Genomic DNA, 17,518 nt, shown 5'->3' on the forward strand with positions numbered 1-17,518 from the left:
CCTGGTCCAGGTTCCCTCTCCATCTCACACAGGTGTATCACCAGGTCCAGGTTCCCTCTCCTTCTCACACAAGTGTATCACCTGGTCCAGGTTTCCCTCCCCCTCTCACACAGGTGTATCACCCGGTCCAGGTTCCCTACTTGTCTCACACAGGTGTATCACCCAGTCCAGGTTCCCTCTCCATCTCACACAAGTGTATCACCCGGTCCAGGTTCCCTCTCTTTCTCACACAAGTGTATCACCCAGTCCAGGATCCCTCCCCGTCTCACACAGGTGTATCACGCGGTCCAGGTTCCCTCCCCGTCTCAGACAGGTGGATCACCCAGTCCAGGTTCCCTCTCCATCTCCATCTCACACAAGTGTATCACCTGTTCCATGTTCCCTCCCCGTCTCACACAGGTGTATCACCCGGTCCAGGTTCCCTCTCCATCTCACACAGGTGTATCACCCAGTCCAGGTTCCCTCTCCATCTCACACATGTGTATCACCCGGTCCAGGTTCCCTCTCCTTCTCACACAAGTGTATCACCTGGTCCAGGTTTCCCTCCCCCTCTCACACAGGTGTATCACCCAGTCCAGGTTCCCTACTTGTCTCACACAGGTGTATCACCCAGTCCAGGTTCATTCTCCCCGTCTCACACAGGTGTATCACCCAGTCCAGTTTCCCTCCCCGTCTCACACAGGTCTATCACACGGTCCAGGTTCCCTCCCATCTCACACAGGTGTATCACCCGGTCCAGGTTCCCTCTCCATCTCACACAGGTGTATCACCCGGTCCAGTTTCCCTCCCCGTCTCACACAGGTCTATCACACGGTCCAGGTTCCCTCCCGTCTCACACAGGTGTGTCACCCGGTCCAGGTTCCCCTCCCCGTCTCACACAGGTGTATCACCCGGTCCAGGCTCCCCCTCCATCACACACAGGTGGATCACCCGGTCCAGGTTCCCTCTCCATTTCACAGAGGTGCATCACCCGGTCCAGGTTCCCTCTCCGTCTCACACAGGTGTATCACCCAGTCCAGGTTCATTCTCCCCATCTCACACAGGTGTATCACCCGGTCCAGGTTCCCTCCCCGTCTCACACGGGTCTATCACCCGGTCCAGGTTCCCTCTCCGTCTCACACAGGTCTATCACCCGGTCCAGGTTCCCTCTCCGTCTCACACAGGTGTATCACCCGGTCCAGGTTCCCTCTCTGTCTCACACAGGTGTATCAACCGGTCCAGGTTCCCTCTCCATCACACACAGGTGGATCACCCGGTCCAGGTTCCCTCCCCGTCTCACACAGGTGTATCACTCGGTCTCACACTGGTATAGCATCTGGTCCAGGTTCCCTCCCCGTCTCACACAGGTGTATCACTCGGTCTCACACTGGTATAGCATCTGGTTCAGGTTCCCCTCCCCGTCTCACACAGGTGTATCACTCGGTCTCACACTGGTATAGCATCTGGTTCAGGTTCCCCTCCCCGTCTCACACAGGTGTATCACTCGGTCTCACACTGGTATAGCATCTGGTCCAGGTTCCCTCCCCGTCTCACACAGGTGTATCACTCGGTCTCACACAGGTGGATCACTCGGTCTCACACAGGTGGGTCACTCGGTCTCACACAGGTGTGATTTTTACCGCTATTCTTGCCTCACTGCTGGGTCTCAAAGCAGGATTGCCATCCTACAGTGATGGCACCAGGCAGATGGCTGAAGCCAGGAAGATAAATCACTGTCATTGCCATCTTTGCACATTACTCAGGACTGGCAATGAAAAGGAAGCCTTCTCACTGCTATTATGAGGGGTCTGACACATAGAAATAAGATCCACTTGCATCTTTTCCTAGTTGTGTGGATCATACAAAAAAAGCAAAACTAAATTCTTTTTTTAACCTAATAATGCTGATTGGGAAATTGAAGCAGGCATTTCATCCCAAAGCAGGCTTCATTTCCCTGTCACGCGCCCTCTCCAGGTGATGTCAGTGCGCGGCCTATTTCACTGGGACACAAATCATAAAAGCAATCTCGAATGACCTGTGTGTTTTTATCTTGGTACCATCAGGAGTGCAACACGTGGCAAGTGCAACATCTGTAAAAATGTTGCCAGGATATTCTGCCCCTGTGGCTGTTTATAAATGGAAGGGTTCCCTCGCCATGCAATAGAGAGCTGTTCATTAGGCTCAGTAGACAGTAGCAAAGCAGGTAGAAACAAATCAGGTGCATATGGAGTGCAAGAAATGAAAGAAAACACTTAAAGTAGTCAGAAGAGCTAAAAGGCGGCATGAGGTTGCTCTAGCAGACCAGGTGAAGGAGAATCCAAAGGGATTCTACAGATAACTTAAGAGCAAAAGGATTGGAAAGGACAAGACTGGTCCTCTGGATGATCAGAATGGTAATCCATGTGTGAAGCCAAAACAGATGGAGGAGATCTTAAATTAATTCTTTGCATCCGCATTTACTCAGGAGACAGAGTCTATAAAAGTGAGGCAAAGCAGCATCACCTTCATGGACCCGATACAGGTTACAGAGGAGCAAGTGTTTGCTACCCTGAGGCAAATTAAGGTGGATAAATCAACAGGGTCTGACGAGATCTTCCCTTGGACCCTATGGGAGGCAAGTGCAGAAATTGCCAGCAGCCTAGCAGAGATATTTAAAACATCCTTAGCAATGGGGAGGTACCAGAGGACTGGAGGATAGCCACTGTTGTTCCACTGTTTAAAAAAGGCTCAAAACTTAGAGCTTAGGAAAATAGAGGGCTATGGGTAAACAGCGATCTCTAAGGTAAGGACATGTTCGGCACAACTTTGTGGGCCTGTATTGTGCTATCGGTTTTCTGTGTCTAAAACATAAACCACAAAGTTATAGGCTGGCTAGTCTGATATCAGTTGTGGGAATGTTATTGGAAACGTACAAGGGACCAGATATACAAATATTTCAATAGATATGGACTGATTAAGGATAGTCAATGTAACTTTGTGTGTGGTAGTCATGTCTAATCAATCTTATAGAGCTTTTCAAGGAAGTTAGCAGGCAAGTGGATAAGGCAAGGCAGTGGATGTGTCAACATGGACTTTAGAAAGGCACTTGACAAGATCCCTCATGGGAGGCTGATCAAGAAGGTTCAGTCGCTCAGCATTCAGAATGAGGTAATAAATTGGATTAGGCACTAACTTTGAAGGAGAAGCCAGGGAGTGGTAGTAGAGTGTTGCCTCTCTGACTGGAGATCTGTCACTGGTGGTGAGCCGCAGGGGTTGGTGGTGGGTCCATTGTTGTTTGTTATCTATGTCAACGATCTGGATGATAATGAGGTTAACTGGATCAGCAAATTTGCTGATGACACCAAGATTAGGGGTGTAGTGAACAGCGAGGAAGGCTATCATGGCTTGCAGAGAGATCTGCATCAGCTGGAAAGATGGACTGAAAATGGCAGATGGAATTTAATGCAGACAAGTGCAAGGTTTTGCATGTCAGTAGGGCCAGCTAGGGTAGGTCTCACACAGTGAATGGCAGGGCACTGAGGACTTTAGCAAAACAAACAGATCTGGGAATACTGGTCCATAATTCATTGAAAGTGGCATCACAGGTAGATAGGGTTGTAAAGAAAGCTTTCAGCAAATTGGTCTTCATAAATCAATTTATTGTGTACAGGAGATGGGATGTTATTTGAAGTTGTATAAGATGTTGGTGAGGCCCAATATGGAGTATTGTCACCTGTCTACAGGAATGATGCAAATAAGGTTGAAAGGGAACACAGAAAATTTACAAGGATGTTGCCAGGTCTGGAGGACCTGAGTTATAAGGAAAGATTGAATAGGTTAGGATTTTATTCCTTGAAATGTAGAAAGTTGAGAGGAGATTTGATAGAGGTATACAAAATTATGAGTATAGATAGGGTAAATGCAAGCGGGCTTTTTCTACTGAGGTTGGGTGGGACTACAATTAGAGACCATGAGTTAAGGGTGAAAGGTGAAGAGATTGAGGGGAAACTTCTTCATTCAGAGGGTCGTGCGAGTGTAGAATGAGCTGCCAGCACAGGAGGTGAATGCGAGCTCAATTTCAACATTTAAAAGAAGTTTGGACAGGTACATGGGTGGTAGGGGTATGGAGGTCCCTGGGAGTAGGGAGTCAATGGGAGTAGGCAGTTTAAATGGTTTCAGCATGGACTGGGTGGGCCGAAGGGGTTTTTTTTTGAAGCTGTACTTCTCTACAACTCTGTGACCTACGTCTCTGGCTAGGCCTGTTACCCGTTTCTGAGAAACCTTCTCGTTCCTTTAAACCCCAGTGAAAGTAGTCCTAACTACCTCAGTCACTTCCATTGTCAGTCCTACAATCCCAGGAATCAGTCCAGTAAACCTTTGCTGCATTCATTCCACGATTAGAGCATCCGCCTTGGGTATCGAGACAAACACTGGACGCACAGCTCCAGAATGGGGCATCACCAAGGCCCTGGTACAACTGCACTTCCTCTAGAACAAGCAGACACTATTGCATGTCAGGGCATCATCAAGGCCCTGTACAATTACAGGAAGAAATCCTCTTTTATGTGTTCAAATCCTCTTACCAACATCCCATCTGCCTTCTTAACAGACTACTACACTGGGAAGCTGCATCTAGTCATCTAGTCTAGCACGAGGACACCCAAGTCTTTCTGCTTCTTCTCTTTCCCAGTCAATCCACCACTCAGACAGGCTCAAGCTGTCTCCTTGGTCTTGGGATTGAAGTGTTTAACCTTGTATTTATTCATGGTGTTCTACATCATCCACTCATCTAAATACCACGGGAATGTCCTTGTACCTCCCCTGCCCCCCCAGCTCACCTTCCACCCTTGCCACCAATACAACTTTGCACACTTCAAAGTATTCCCTAACGTAGATCATTGGCATACATTGCGAGTCGGAAGCACCAAACCCTGCGGCAACTCACTAATTATTACCTGCCACCTGGGCAAAAGCCCGTTCTACTTGTCAGATATTCTCAACCCATGTTCCTTCCATTAACTCTGAACACTAGCCCTTTACATAGGAACTTACCAAAAATCTTCAGAAAATCCAAATGCACCTCACATCCATTAGGTCCCTCAGTGTATGTGTGTTACATGGTTCTCTTTTCAAACACAGACTGCCTTTGTCCGTCTTTGGGAAGCCGTCAGATCCGTCAGTCTTTGGTGTTTGCAAGGAATTTAGGAGAATTTTTTTAAATCCAAAGGGTGACATTATTGGCCAAGACCTTGTCGAGTAAGATTAAGGAGAGCTCTGACATCCTTGGACAGGCTAGATGTAGGAAGATTGTTCCCGATGTTGGGGAAGTCCAGAAGGAGGGGTCACAGTTTGAGGATAAAGGGGAAGCCTTTTAGGACCGAGATGAGGAAAAACTTCTTCACACAGAGAGTGGTGAATCTGTGGAATTCTCTGCCACAGGAAACAGTTGAGGCCAGTTGATTGGCTATATTTAAGAAGGAGTTAGATATGGCCCTTGTGGCTAAAGGGATCGGGGGTATGGAGGGAAGGCAGGTACAGGGTTCTGAGTTGGATGATCAGCCATGATCGTACTGAATGGCGATGCAGGCTCGAAGGGCCGAATGGCCTACTCTGCACCTATTTTCTATGTTTCTATCCTCTCTAAGTGTATTAGAATCAAAGAGTAGCTAAGGCAAAAGTATGCTCCCTCATGGACCATGTGTCAAGTCAGAGTTCTATTTACCAGTGAGAAGGACATGGAGACAGGATTATTTAAGGGAGGGCTACTCTGATATTCTGGAGCACATCTGTATCAGAAACAAGGAAGTGTTAAAAATAATTGCATACATGGGGGTGGAGAAATCTCCGGGGCCTGACAGGATGCTATACTGGGGCTCATATGGTGATTATTGCATCTTTGATAGCCACAGAGGTACCAGAAGACTAGGGCAGAGCCAACGTTGCCCCAATATTCAACATGAACAGGAGGGACAAGCCTGGAAACTACAGTCTGCCGAGCCCTGCGTTAGTGGTGGGGAAGTTGTCGGAGAAGACTCTGAAGGGCAGGATTTACATTCACTTGGAAAGGCAAAGATGGATTAGAAGGAGTAAACATTATTTTGATCAGGTGAGGTCATGTCTCATAAATCTGGTTGAACACAGAAAACCTACAGCACAATACAGGCCCTTCGGCCCACAAAACTATGCCGAACATGTCCTTACCTGGGAAATTACCTAGGGTTACCCATAGCCCTCTATTTTTCTGAGCTCCATGTACCTATCCAGGAGTCTCTTAAAAGACCCTATTGTATCTGCCTCCACCACCGTCGCCGACAGCTCATTCCAAGCACTCACCACTCTTTGCGGAAAAAAACTTACCCGCTATCTCCTCTGAACCTACTTCCAAGCACCTTAAAACTGTACCCTCTCATGCTAGCCATTTCAGCCCTGGGGAAAAGCCTCTGACTATCCACACAATCAATGCAAATCATCACCTCATACACCTCTATCAGGTCACCTCTCATCCTCCGTCATTCCAAGGAAAAAAGGCCAAGATCACTCAATCTATTCTCATAAGGCATGCTCCCCAATCCAGGCAACATCCTTGTAAATCTCCTCTGCACCCTTTCTACAGTTTCCACATCCTTCCTGTAGTGAGGCGACCAGAACTGAGCACAGTACTCCAAGTGTGGTCTGACCAGGGTCCTATATAGCTGCAACATTACCTCTCAGCTCCTAAACTCAATTCCATGACTGATGAAGGCCAACGCACCATATGCTTTCTTATCCATAGAGTCAACCTACACAGCTGCCTTGAATGTCCTATGGACTCGGACCCCAAGATCCCTCTGATCCTCCAGACTGCCAAGAGTCTTACCATTAATACTATATTCTGTCATTATATTTGATATACCAAAATGAACCACCTCACACTTACCTGAGTTGAACTCCATCTGACACTTCTCAGCCCGGTTTTGCATCATATCAATGTCCCGCTGTAACCCCTGACAACCCTCCACACTATCCACAACACGCCCAACCTTTGTGTCACCAGCAAATTTACTAAGCCATCTTCCCACTTCTTCAGCCAGGTCATTTATAAAAATCATGAAGAGTAAGGGTCCCAGAACAGATCCCTGAGGCACACCACCAGTGACCGACCTCCACGCAGAATATGACCCATCTACAACTACTCTTTGCCTTCTGTGGGCAAGCCAGTTCTGGATCCACAAAGCAATGTTCCCTTGGATCCCATGCTCCTCACTTTCTCAATAAGCCTTACATGGGGTACCTTGTCAAATGCCTTGCTGAAATCCATATACACTACATCTACTACTCTACCTTCATCAACGTGTTTAGTCACATCCTCAAAAAATTCAAGCTCGTAAGGCATGCCCTGCCTTTCACAAAGTTATGCTGACTATTCCTAATCATATTGTGCCTCTCCAAATGTTCAAAAATCCTGCCTCTCAGGATCTTCTCCATCAACTTACCAACCACTGAAGTAAGACTCACTGGTCTACAATTTCCTGGGCTATCTCTACTCCCTTTCTTGAATAATAGAACAACATCTGCAACCTGCCAATCCTCCGGAACCTCTCCCGTTTCCATTGATGATGCAAAGATCATCGCCAGAGGCTCAGCAATCTCCTCCCTCACCTCCCACAGTAGCGTGGGGTACTTCTTGTCCGATCCCGGTGACTTATCCAACTTGATGCTTTCCAAAAGTTCCTGCACATCCTCTATATTAATATTGTTACATACCCCGTAACTGGGTTGCCAAACCAGCAGAAATGGATCACTCAGTTGGAGTCTGGATTACTAGAACTAAGAAAGTTTTATTAAAGAAACAAGCAACACAGTACTCTAATCAAAAGGATAATGAATGCAACAGTTCAGCAATGATAAACATACATGTACACAGAATTAAGATAACAGGATCAATCAAGCTCTATCGTTGTCTAGGGGTAAATGACCAGTTTCAAAGTGACGCAAAGTTCAGTTCAATTTAGTTCAGTTCAGTACGCAGTAATCGCTGCCGTGGCGATGGACAGTGGGGGGAAGGAGAGAGAGAGCAAAACGAATGAATATTCAAAAACAGCTTCCACACACAGACCTTCGCAGTAAGCTTTCGGGCGAGTCCTTTGTGATGTCATCTGAGGTCACCGACCACCATGACCCCTCCGTTTCCCGATACGATCGTTTCTCTGCGGTGAACCCGGCACCCAGGCAAGGGTGGACACACACCAGGTTCCCGCCGATCGTCCCTTTCCACCCTGTGCGTCTATGGCTTGTCCCGCGACCAGCCGTCCAAAACTTCCCACCGACTTCTGAGAGACGCACCGCTTCCAGGGTCTCGTTACCCCGGGTGTCGTGTGTGTCCTGCCTTAGCGAACCTGTCCCTTTTTATCCCCCTGCTGGGGTATCGCCTGTCCATCACTTCAAACAGTTCAGGGTTCAAAGGGGGAGCCAATCTTGACAGCTCTCCTTCCGTTACTCTCTCCTGTCCCTTCATTAACATCTCCAAATGCTGCTCCATTGTTTTCCTTATCTCTCTCTCTCTCCTGAAGACAGGTGGCAGACCAACTGCTGATCCCACTGGTGCCAGCACAGGACAGCTAACATCTTTATCCATGTGTATTCTTGTCACAATATCTACATGCTCAAGCTTTTCAGTCCACTGTAAGTCATCCCTACAATCGCCAAGACCCTTTTCCGTAGTGAATACTGAAGCAAAGTACTCATTAAGTACCTCTGCTACCTCCTCTGGTTCCATACACACTTTTCCACTGTCACACTTAATTGGTCCTATTCTCTCATGTCTTATCCTCTTGCTCTTCACATACTTGTAAAATGCCTTGGGGTTTGCCTTAATCCTATTCACCAAGGCCTTCTCATGGCCCCTTCTGACTCTCCTAATTTCTTTCTTGAGCTCCTTCCTGCTAGCCTTATAATCTTCTAGCTCTCTATCATTACCTAGCTTTTTGAACCTTTCATAAGCTCTTCTTTTCTTCTTGACTAGATTTACAACAGTCTTTGTACACCACGGTTCCTGTACCCTACCATCCTTTCCGTCTCCTTGAAACGTACCTATGCAGAACTCCACACAAATATCCCCTCAACATTTGCCACATTTCTTCCATACATTTCCCTGAGAACATCTGTTTCCAATTTATGCTTCCAAGTTCCTGCCTGATAGCTTCATATTTCCCCTTACTCCAATTAAACTCTTCCCTAACTTGTCTGTTCCTGTCCCTCTCCAATGCTACGGTAAAGGAGATAGAGTTGTGATCACTATCTACAAAATGCTCTCCTACTGAGAGATCTGACACCTCACCAGGCTCATTTCCCAATACCAGATCAAGTACAGCCTCTCCTCTTGTACACACCTAACAAATTCTCCCCATCTAAACCCCTCGCTCTAGGGACATGCCAATCGATATTTGGCAAATTAAAATCTCCCACCACCACGACCCTGTTATTATTACATCTTTCCAGAATCTGTCTCCCTATCTGCTCCTCGATGTCCGTGTTACTATTGGGAGGTCTATAAAAAACACCCAGTAGAGTTATTGACCCTTTCCTGTTACTAACTTCCACCCACAGAGACTCCGTAGACAATCCCTCCATAACTTCCTCCTTACTTTTGAGGAAGTGATTTAACAAAATTGATGAAGACAGTGTAGCAGATGTGGTTTTACAAGGACTGCAGTAAGGCTTTTGACAAGGTTGCATTTGACATTCTGGTCCAGAATTTTAAGGCACAAAAGGATCTGAGGTGTGTTAGTAAACTGGATCCAAATTGGCTTGTGAATAGGAAGCAGAGTGTTGCAGTGGATGGGTGTCTATCTATCTGTACATCTGTAACCAGTGCTGAACCACAGCGATCAGTGCTGGGGTCTTTGATCTAGAAAGTGTGAGCTAATGCACTTTGGAAGACAAATTCTGGTAGGACCTGTAGAGTAAATGGTTGGGATCTCGGGAGCATTGACGTACAGAGTGACCTTGGGTGAAAAACTTACTCCACAGATTTCCTTTAAATTTCTTCCCTCTGACCTTAAACCTGGCCCCTCTACTTCTCTGGGGCCTCATAATTTTAGAAACTCACCCCTCAGCCTCATATGTTCCAGTGAGAATTAACCCAGCCTATCCAATCTCTCCTTTTAACCATAGCCCTCCAATCCAAACAACCCTGTAGTGAATCTCTTCTGCACTCTCTCTATTCCTTCCTCTGATGTGACAAGCACGACTGTACTCAATACACTAAGTGGTACCTATACGGAACAAGCTGCCAGAGCAAGTGATATGCCAGATACAATTACAATGTTTAAAAGGCATTTGGAATGGTCCATACAGGTGAAAGGCGGACAGGATTAGAATGTTGGCGAACAGGATTAGACATCAAAGTTAGTAGTGACGAGGTGTGCTGAAAGAACCTTTTCTGTGCTTTATGAGTCTATGATTTTCCCAGCAGTATCTCGTTACTAATTCTCACTTATCTCAGTTCCTTTCACCAACCAGAGATTGGAAAGGCAATGGAAAATAGGCAAGGATGTACACACACCATATAACCATCATTCATTTCTCTGTCAGGAAAGAGGCTGCTGCCTCAGGGTTTGTATCAGATGCAAAGATCAGGCACATCAACTTGCCAAAAAAGCAGGGCTGAGGATTGGGGACATCTTAGAACACAACAAAGGAAGATTAACAAGTCTGAGATGGAGTGTGAGAACAAACTTGCAGAGGACACAAGTCTGACTGTGGAAACCTTTATACACGTGTGAATGGAGAAACGATAAAGATCGACGCAGTGAAAAATACAATTGGGAAAGCAGAATGGCAGAACAATTAAACTTTGGCTCAACCCTCACAAAGAATTTTTCAGAACGTCTCAAGAACAGGAACTGTACGACTATCTTATTTGCTCCGTTAACTTCTCGACCTGATTGTGAATGTTTTATGCACGAAGGATCAGTGCCTCAGAAAGGTCATTTTAACATTGACACCCCTCTTTTGCACACAATAACTAACCCTGGTTATCTCCATCTTCCAGATTTGCTTCTTTCTCTTCAGCCTTTCATTTCTCTCCTACAGCATGGCAACAAGGGTTCTAGACGAGGATAAGGCACTATGGATTTAGCAAGGGCTTTGCAAGGTCCCTCATGACAGGCTAGTCTGGAAGGATGATCATATGGGATCCAGGGGCAGATATCTGATTGAAAGCAGAGGGTGATGGCTAAGATTGGTTTTCATACTGGAGACCTGTATCTACTGGTAGACCACAGGGGTTGGTGCTGGGACCTTTGCTGTTAGTAATTTATATCAATGATTTGGATGCAAATGAACAAGGCATGGTTTGTAAATTTCTGGAAGATACTAAAATAGATTTCATCATAGACAGTGTAGAAAGTTATGAAAAGTTACAGGGGGATCTTGATCAGTTAAGTATGTGGGCTGAGGATTAACAAACGGCTTTCAGTGGAGATAAATGTGAGGAATTTCCATTTGGGAAGTCAAACCAGGACAGGACAGTGAATGGGGAGTGCTATGAAACAGAGGGATCTGGGAGTAGAAGTGCATAGCTTCTTAAAAACGGCCGCACAGGTGGATAGGATGGTGAAGGCAGCATGTGTTCTATTGGTCTTCATCATTTGAGGCACCGAGTACAGGAGATGGAGATCATGTTGCACTTCTACAGAGCATTAGCCATGCCTCATTTGGAGTATTGTGTGTAGCTGTTCTCAGCCTGCTATAGGGAAGAAGTTATTAAACTAGAAAGAGTGCAGAAAAGATTTATCATGATGTTGTTTGGCCTGAGGAGCCTACGTTACAAGAGAGAACTAAAACTTTATTCTTTGGAACGCAGGAGATTGAGGGTGACCTCATAGAGGTATACAAGATTAGGGGGACCAAGACAGGATGAAAGCACAGTCTCTTTCTCAGAGATGAGATGTTGAAACAAGAGGGCATAGGTTCCAGATCAGAGGTGAGAGATTTAAAGGGGACATCAGGAACAGCTTCTTCATGCTAAGAGTGGTGTGCATTTGGAATGAGCTGCCAGAAACAGTGGTTGAGGTAGGGACATTAACTATATTTAAAAGCCATCTTGATCAATACATTGACAGATGTATAGAGGGCCATAAGCCACATGCAGACGGAGAGGACAAATTGGGCCAAATGACCTGTTTCCATGTGGTATGGCTCCATGTCTCTAAGAATTGAAAAATAACTCATCAAGATTAAAGTTAATTGCTTCACAGATGGGGCTCAGGAAATAATTCCAAACAAAAGGAAATGGCAAATTCTCTGAGGAAATAATTTCTACCTTTCTTCAAGGCAGTCAACAATGAAAGCATCTCAATTATAATAGGACCAACACCAACCACGAACCTTGCAATAACTAGTTGTCACATAACCCGCAACAATAAATATCAATCGAGTCAGGTTATATAAAAACAACCAAACATTTATTAAACACGGATAAACAATAAAAAGCAAACAAAAACCTTAACCGGAAGTTAACCGCTATGCGGCCATTCAACAAATCGTCACTCGGTACTGGTTCTTGAAGCGATAAATGCGAAAACAGTTCTTAAAGCGGTAAAGTCAAACACAGTTCTTAAAATGGTAAATTCGAAAGTCCAACAGATTTATACATTCAATTGGGAGAGACTTCTCCGGAGAAGGATTTCTTCATAAACGCGACTTTCCTGCTGGTTCTGTCCAAAGGATTCACGATGCAGGAAATAAACAGATTAAAACAACTGACCTTAATTTCTAGAGCAAATCCTGCATGAACTACCTTTCTCTTTTGGCAGGAGTTATCTTCGATGCAGGTCACTACTTCTTCAATGAAGACTGAATAAGGTCGATCCTTTATTAAACTGCCAAGCGATACCAACTTCTGTTAATCCTTCAGGTCCTGTACTTCGATAAAGTCTTCACTCTCCACTACTACTGAAAAGTAGCAAATCTAGCAGAAATTGCTCGTCCAGCACTAGTGTACCTTGCAACAGAACGTAACACTCCGTTTTAAAAATGAAACTGCATCATAAAACAAATACGCAACGGAACGGACACACTGACGAACGTTCTAGCTGGAAAAATGACTGCATCACCTGAGATTCTTCCCTTTTATACCGGTGGTGAACATGTCATCACGTGACCTCACATTGGCGGGAAAATTACATCAGGTGACCTCCAAAAGACCATTACATCATTCTCACAAGAAAGTCACAAGATCTCCTTGAGGTATGTAACATAGTGAAAAGGTGCTAGGTAGACTAAAGAGACTAGCAGAGTTCGAATCCCACCAAGGATACTGAGGGAATTTAAATTACATAAATCTAAAATGTAACAAAGACAGCTTTGGCAATTGTAACCACAAAACTACAGAATTGTCACCCAAAATAACCCATCGGGTTCACAAATAAACTCCAGAGGAAGAATTTCCCATCCTTACCTAGTCTGGTTGACATGTGACTCTAGGCTCGCCTCCTCCGTCACAGGATAACCACAGGTGGACAATAACCACCAGCAATGACACCAACATCCACGCTCTGTGAACAAAGCTTTCAGAGTTAACGGTGATAAGTCTCTGGCCTGGATGTCTTGTAACTGGCATCTTATATGATATGACCACACAGACAGCACACACACTGTTCTCATTCTTCCAGAATGACCTAGATTCTGGAAAATACTTAATTTAGTTCCAAATGGCAAACACAGCAGTGCCATTAAGGAACAGAGTGAGCTAAAAAGCCAAAAATTAAACACAAGGTCATCTGAGACCCATTACTGGCTGTAATGCATTATTATGAAGGGAAATATTGGAATGTATTTCATTCAGAAGGTAATTAAAGGACATTTAGATAATCACAGAGCTAGATTCAAAAATTCAAAGTATATTTATTATGGAAGTATGTATAAATTATACAACTTTGAGATTCGTCTCCTTACAGACAGCCACAAAGCAAGAAACCCAAAAGAACCTGATTTTTTAAAAACAGACCAACCCTCAAAGTGCAGGGAAAGAGAAAAAAAACACAAATCATGCAAAAAACATTAGCGAGCAACAGCGTTCAGAACCAAATGGAGTCCACAGATCTAAACTCCCAGAGCAGCCCACAGCAGGCCCAAAGCCTCAGTCTCAGTTCATCATATTAGCAGGGCAGATCACCGTGAAGCTCAGACACAAATCACAGAAGCTGGGGCAGTCTCACAGCCTCAGCACGAAATCGGCCAGACCCTCGCCTCTGGTCCTGACACCATGCCTCTCCAGTCTATCTGGGCTGGTGTTTAGATTGCCCAAACAGTGGATTGTGCCTCGCATTAGGACTGGGGCCCCACCACAGCGATATGCTCTAGGCCCAGACCTCGCCACCCAGCCCAAAGCTGTTCTTTGACTTTGCTCGGCATTTAAAGCAATCCAACCTGGCACCTGGGATAATTGGACGGGCATCAAAACGCCTCGGCCTCGACTCCTCACCGAATCACTCACTCCAATTCCATCTGCAACCCCGCCTCGAACACATTACGCTTCGGCTCTGCAAAGCACCAGCCTGGCTCATCCCTCTCATCAGCTTCGCCTCTTCGCTGTTTGCTGCGGTGGTTTACCACGATTTAATTCAGAAAAGGTTATTAGCCATGTTCTTAGTCGAATTCCTTGCCTTTCTGACTACCAGCGAGCTGCCCCGTGCCTTCAGTTGCAGCATCTCAAACGGGAAGTTTCGTTAGCGTGACTTTCAGGAAAGGAAGTTTCGTGTGGGAAACTCACTGGTGTCCTTTGAGGATGTAATGAGCAGGTGGAGGAGGGGAACCGGTATGTGCAGTGCACTTGGCTTCTAAAAGACATTTTGTAGTATTCACCTGCACAGTTCCAGCACTGGTGAGGACCATGGATAGAAATGGATGGACAGCAGAGAGCTGGGATAAAGGGGCACTGCCAGGCCATCAAGTGAACCAGTAGGTGCCACAACAGCCAAAGCCAGAGCCTCAGCTGCGTTCAATCCATGCTCACAGCAGATGGACCGACGGCATTAAGCAAGGGGTCCCACATACCCTAGGTTGGGTAGCCCCGCATGCTAACGAAAGCACTGATTAGGGGGAAGTGCTAATTACAGGAGGGAAGAGAACCAGGAGGCTGCAGAGGGGGGAGTTTGTTTATTTTATTGAGATAGAGCGCAGCACAGGCTCTGCCGGCCCTTTGAGTCACACTGCCCAGCAACCCCCGATTTAACCCCAGCCTAATCACAGGACCATTTACAATGACCAATTAACCTACCAACCATACAGCATTGGACTGTGGGAGGAAACCCACATGGCCACGGGGAGAACATATAAACTCCTCACGGACAACAGCAGGGAAATAACTAACACTGCACATGCTGGAAATCTGAAATGAAAACAAATAACGCTGAAACACCCAGTAAGTCAGGCAGTACCTGCGGAACGATTTTCGGAAAAAAAGACCCTTCATCAGAACTGCGAGAGAGAGGACAGCAGCTTTGGTGCTGGAGAAGATGAGGCAGGAATGGATAGGACAAAGGGAATATCTGTGATAGCATTAGGCCAGGGGTTGCAATGGGAATAAGTTGTACAGAGCATCCAGTCAATGGGTTAACGGAGTCAGCTGTAGGAACATTGTGAAATGTGGGGCTGAGGGACATGCCCAGGAGGTTGGACAGTGCTAACACACAGAAGCAGACAACATTACAGAGAGGTAACTTACAGCAGGAGTGACCTGTTCTGATGTGGACAGAGAAAATAAGTTACCTTTAGTTGGAGAACTTGATATTGATTCCCAAAGGCTGCAATGTGCCCAGACTAAAAATGAGCTGCTCGGCCTTTTGTTAGGATTATTTTAAGAGCACCATCAGCCACAGGCAGACAGGTAGGAGAGGGTGGAAAAGAGAATTCAAGCATCAAGGAAGATTCGGAACTCTGCAAGGCAGTCATTCAATCTGTGCTGGGTTTCCCCAATGCAGAGGAGGCCCCCTGGACTGGAAGGAGCACAGACTGTTTGGGTGCCTGGGTGCTGGGAAAGGTCGGGGTGAAAGGGCACCTGTTGGAAGTATCAATTTATTGACAGATGGAGAAGAACGTGGGGAAATGCGAGTTGTCCACTGGGTAAGAAGAAGAACATTGACACTGCAATACGTCCCCACACCGACAACAGGCCAGTACGTCTGACATCAGTGGTGGGGTAAGTTCTGAGGGTCAGGGGTCGACCAACATTTACAGAGACAGGGTTTGATTCAGGACCAAGAACATGGCTGTGTAGGTGGAGGTCATGTCCGACAAATCTTTTGGAGTTCTTTGAGGAGATAACAAAGAGGGTAGATGTGGGTAGGGTAGTAGATGTTGTCTATACAGACTTTAGAAAGGCCTTTGACAAGTTCTCTCATGGCAAGTTAGTCTAGGTTAGCTGAGAAGGGATCCGGGGGAGATAATGGATTAGATTCAGTGCAGGAAGCAGAGGGAGACAGTTAAGAGTTGTTTCTCAGACTGGAGGCCTGTATCTAGTGGTGTGCCACAGGAGTCGGTGCTGAGATATTTGCTGTTTGTAATTTTTATAAATGATTTGGATGTATGGTTAGTAAGCTGGCGAGTGGCACTAAACCAGCTGGTGTTGCAGTGTGTGAATGATTATGAAAGAGTGATTAGCAGGGCATTGCTAAGAATTGGTAAATGGCTTTCAATCCAGATCAATTGAAGCATTGCATTTGAAAAGATGCAACCAGGATAAGACTTGTACAGCGAACGGTGGGACCCTGGGGAGTGTCACGGCGGGACCCTGGGGAGTGTCACAGAAGAGGCCCCTGAGAGTACAGCTGCACATTTTGCTGAAAGTAGCATCACACGTAGACAGGATGGTGAAGAAGGTATTCAGCATGCAGGCCTTCATCAGTCAGGGCCATAGTACAGGGGTTGGGAAATTATAAGACCATATAGGAGAAGAATTAGGCCATTTGGCCCATCAAGTCTGCTCCACCATTTCATCACAGCAGATCCATTTTTTCCTCTCAGCCCCAATCTCCTGTTTTCCCCTTGTATCCCCTCATACCCTGACCAATAAAGAATCTTTCAACCTCTGTCTCAAATACACATGAAGACTTGGCTTCTACAGCTGCCTGTGGCAATGAATTCCACAGACTCACCACTCTCTGGCTAAAGAAATTCCTCAGCATCTTCATTCTAAAAGGATGCCTTCTATTCTGAGGCTGTGTCCTCTAGTCTTAGACTCTCCCACCATAGGAAACATCCTCTCCACATCCACTCCTTCTAGGCCTCTCACTATTCGACAGGTTTCATTTTGCAGTTATACTGTAAAAGACATTGGTGAGGTCACACTTGGAGCAATTGTGTAGAGTTTAAGGCACCCTGGATAAGAAAGATGATTAAACTAGAAAGAGTGAAGAACGTGTTCGGACATGGGGGCCCAAGTTACAATGGGAGGTGGCATAGACTAGAATTCTATTCCCTGAAACACTCAAGATTGAGGGGTATACAAGATCAGGAGAGGTATACACAAGGTGAAAACAGTCTTTTTTCCCCCCAGAGAGGGGGAACTTAAAAACAA

The 17,518-nt window shown here is 45.9% G+C and overlaps 1 protein-coding gene across 9 annotated transcripts in view; it reads right to left on the reverse strand.

Annotated features, from left to right (window-relative positions):
* camkk1a (calcium/calmodulin-dependent protein kinase kinase 1, alpha a) overlaps positions 1-17,518 on the reverse strand; it is a 236,466-nt gene that overhangs the window by 208,729 nt on the left and 10,219 nt on the right. For 5 of the 9 annotated variants that reach the window (XR_011883155.1, XM_072243528.1, XM_072243523.1 and 2 more), the window contains exon 2: positions 13,400-13,508. The exons of 1 other annotated variant lie outside the window; for it this stretch is intronic. The gene's annotated coding sequence lies outside the window, so the exon portion shown is untranslated. Of the gene's footprint in view, positions 1-13,399; positions 13,509-14,377; positions 14,794-17,518 lie in introns of those variants that run through there. 3 more of the 9 variants (XM_072243526.1, XM_072243525.1, XM_072243524.1) reach the window with 3 other exon arrangements.

The sequence above is a fragment of the Mobula birostris genome, chromosome 25 (assembly GCF_030028105.1).
Source record: "Mobula birostris isolate sMobBir1 chromosome 25, sMobBir1.hap1, whole genome shotgun sequence".
In the NCBI taxonomy this organism is placed as follows: domain Eukaryota; kingdom Metazoa; phylum Chordata; class Chondrichthyes; order Myliobatiformes; family Myliobatidae; genus Mobula; species Mobula birostris.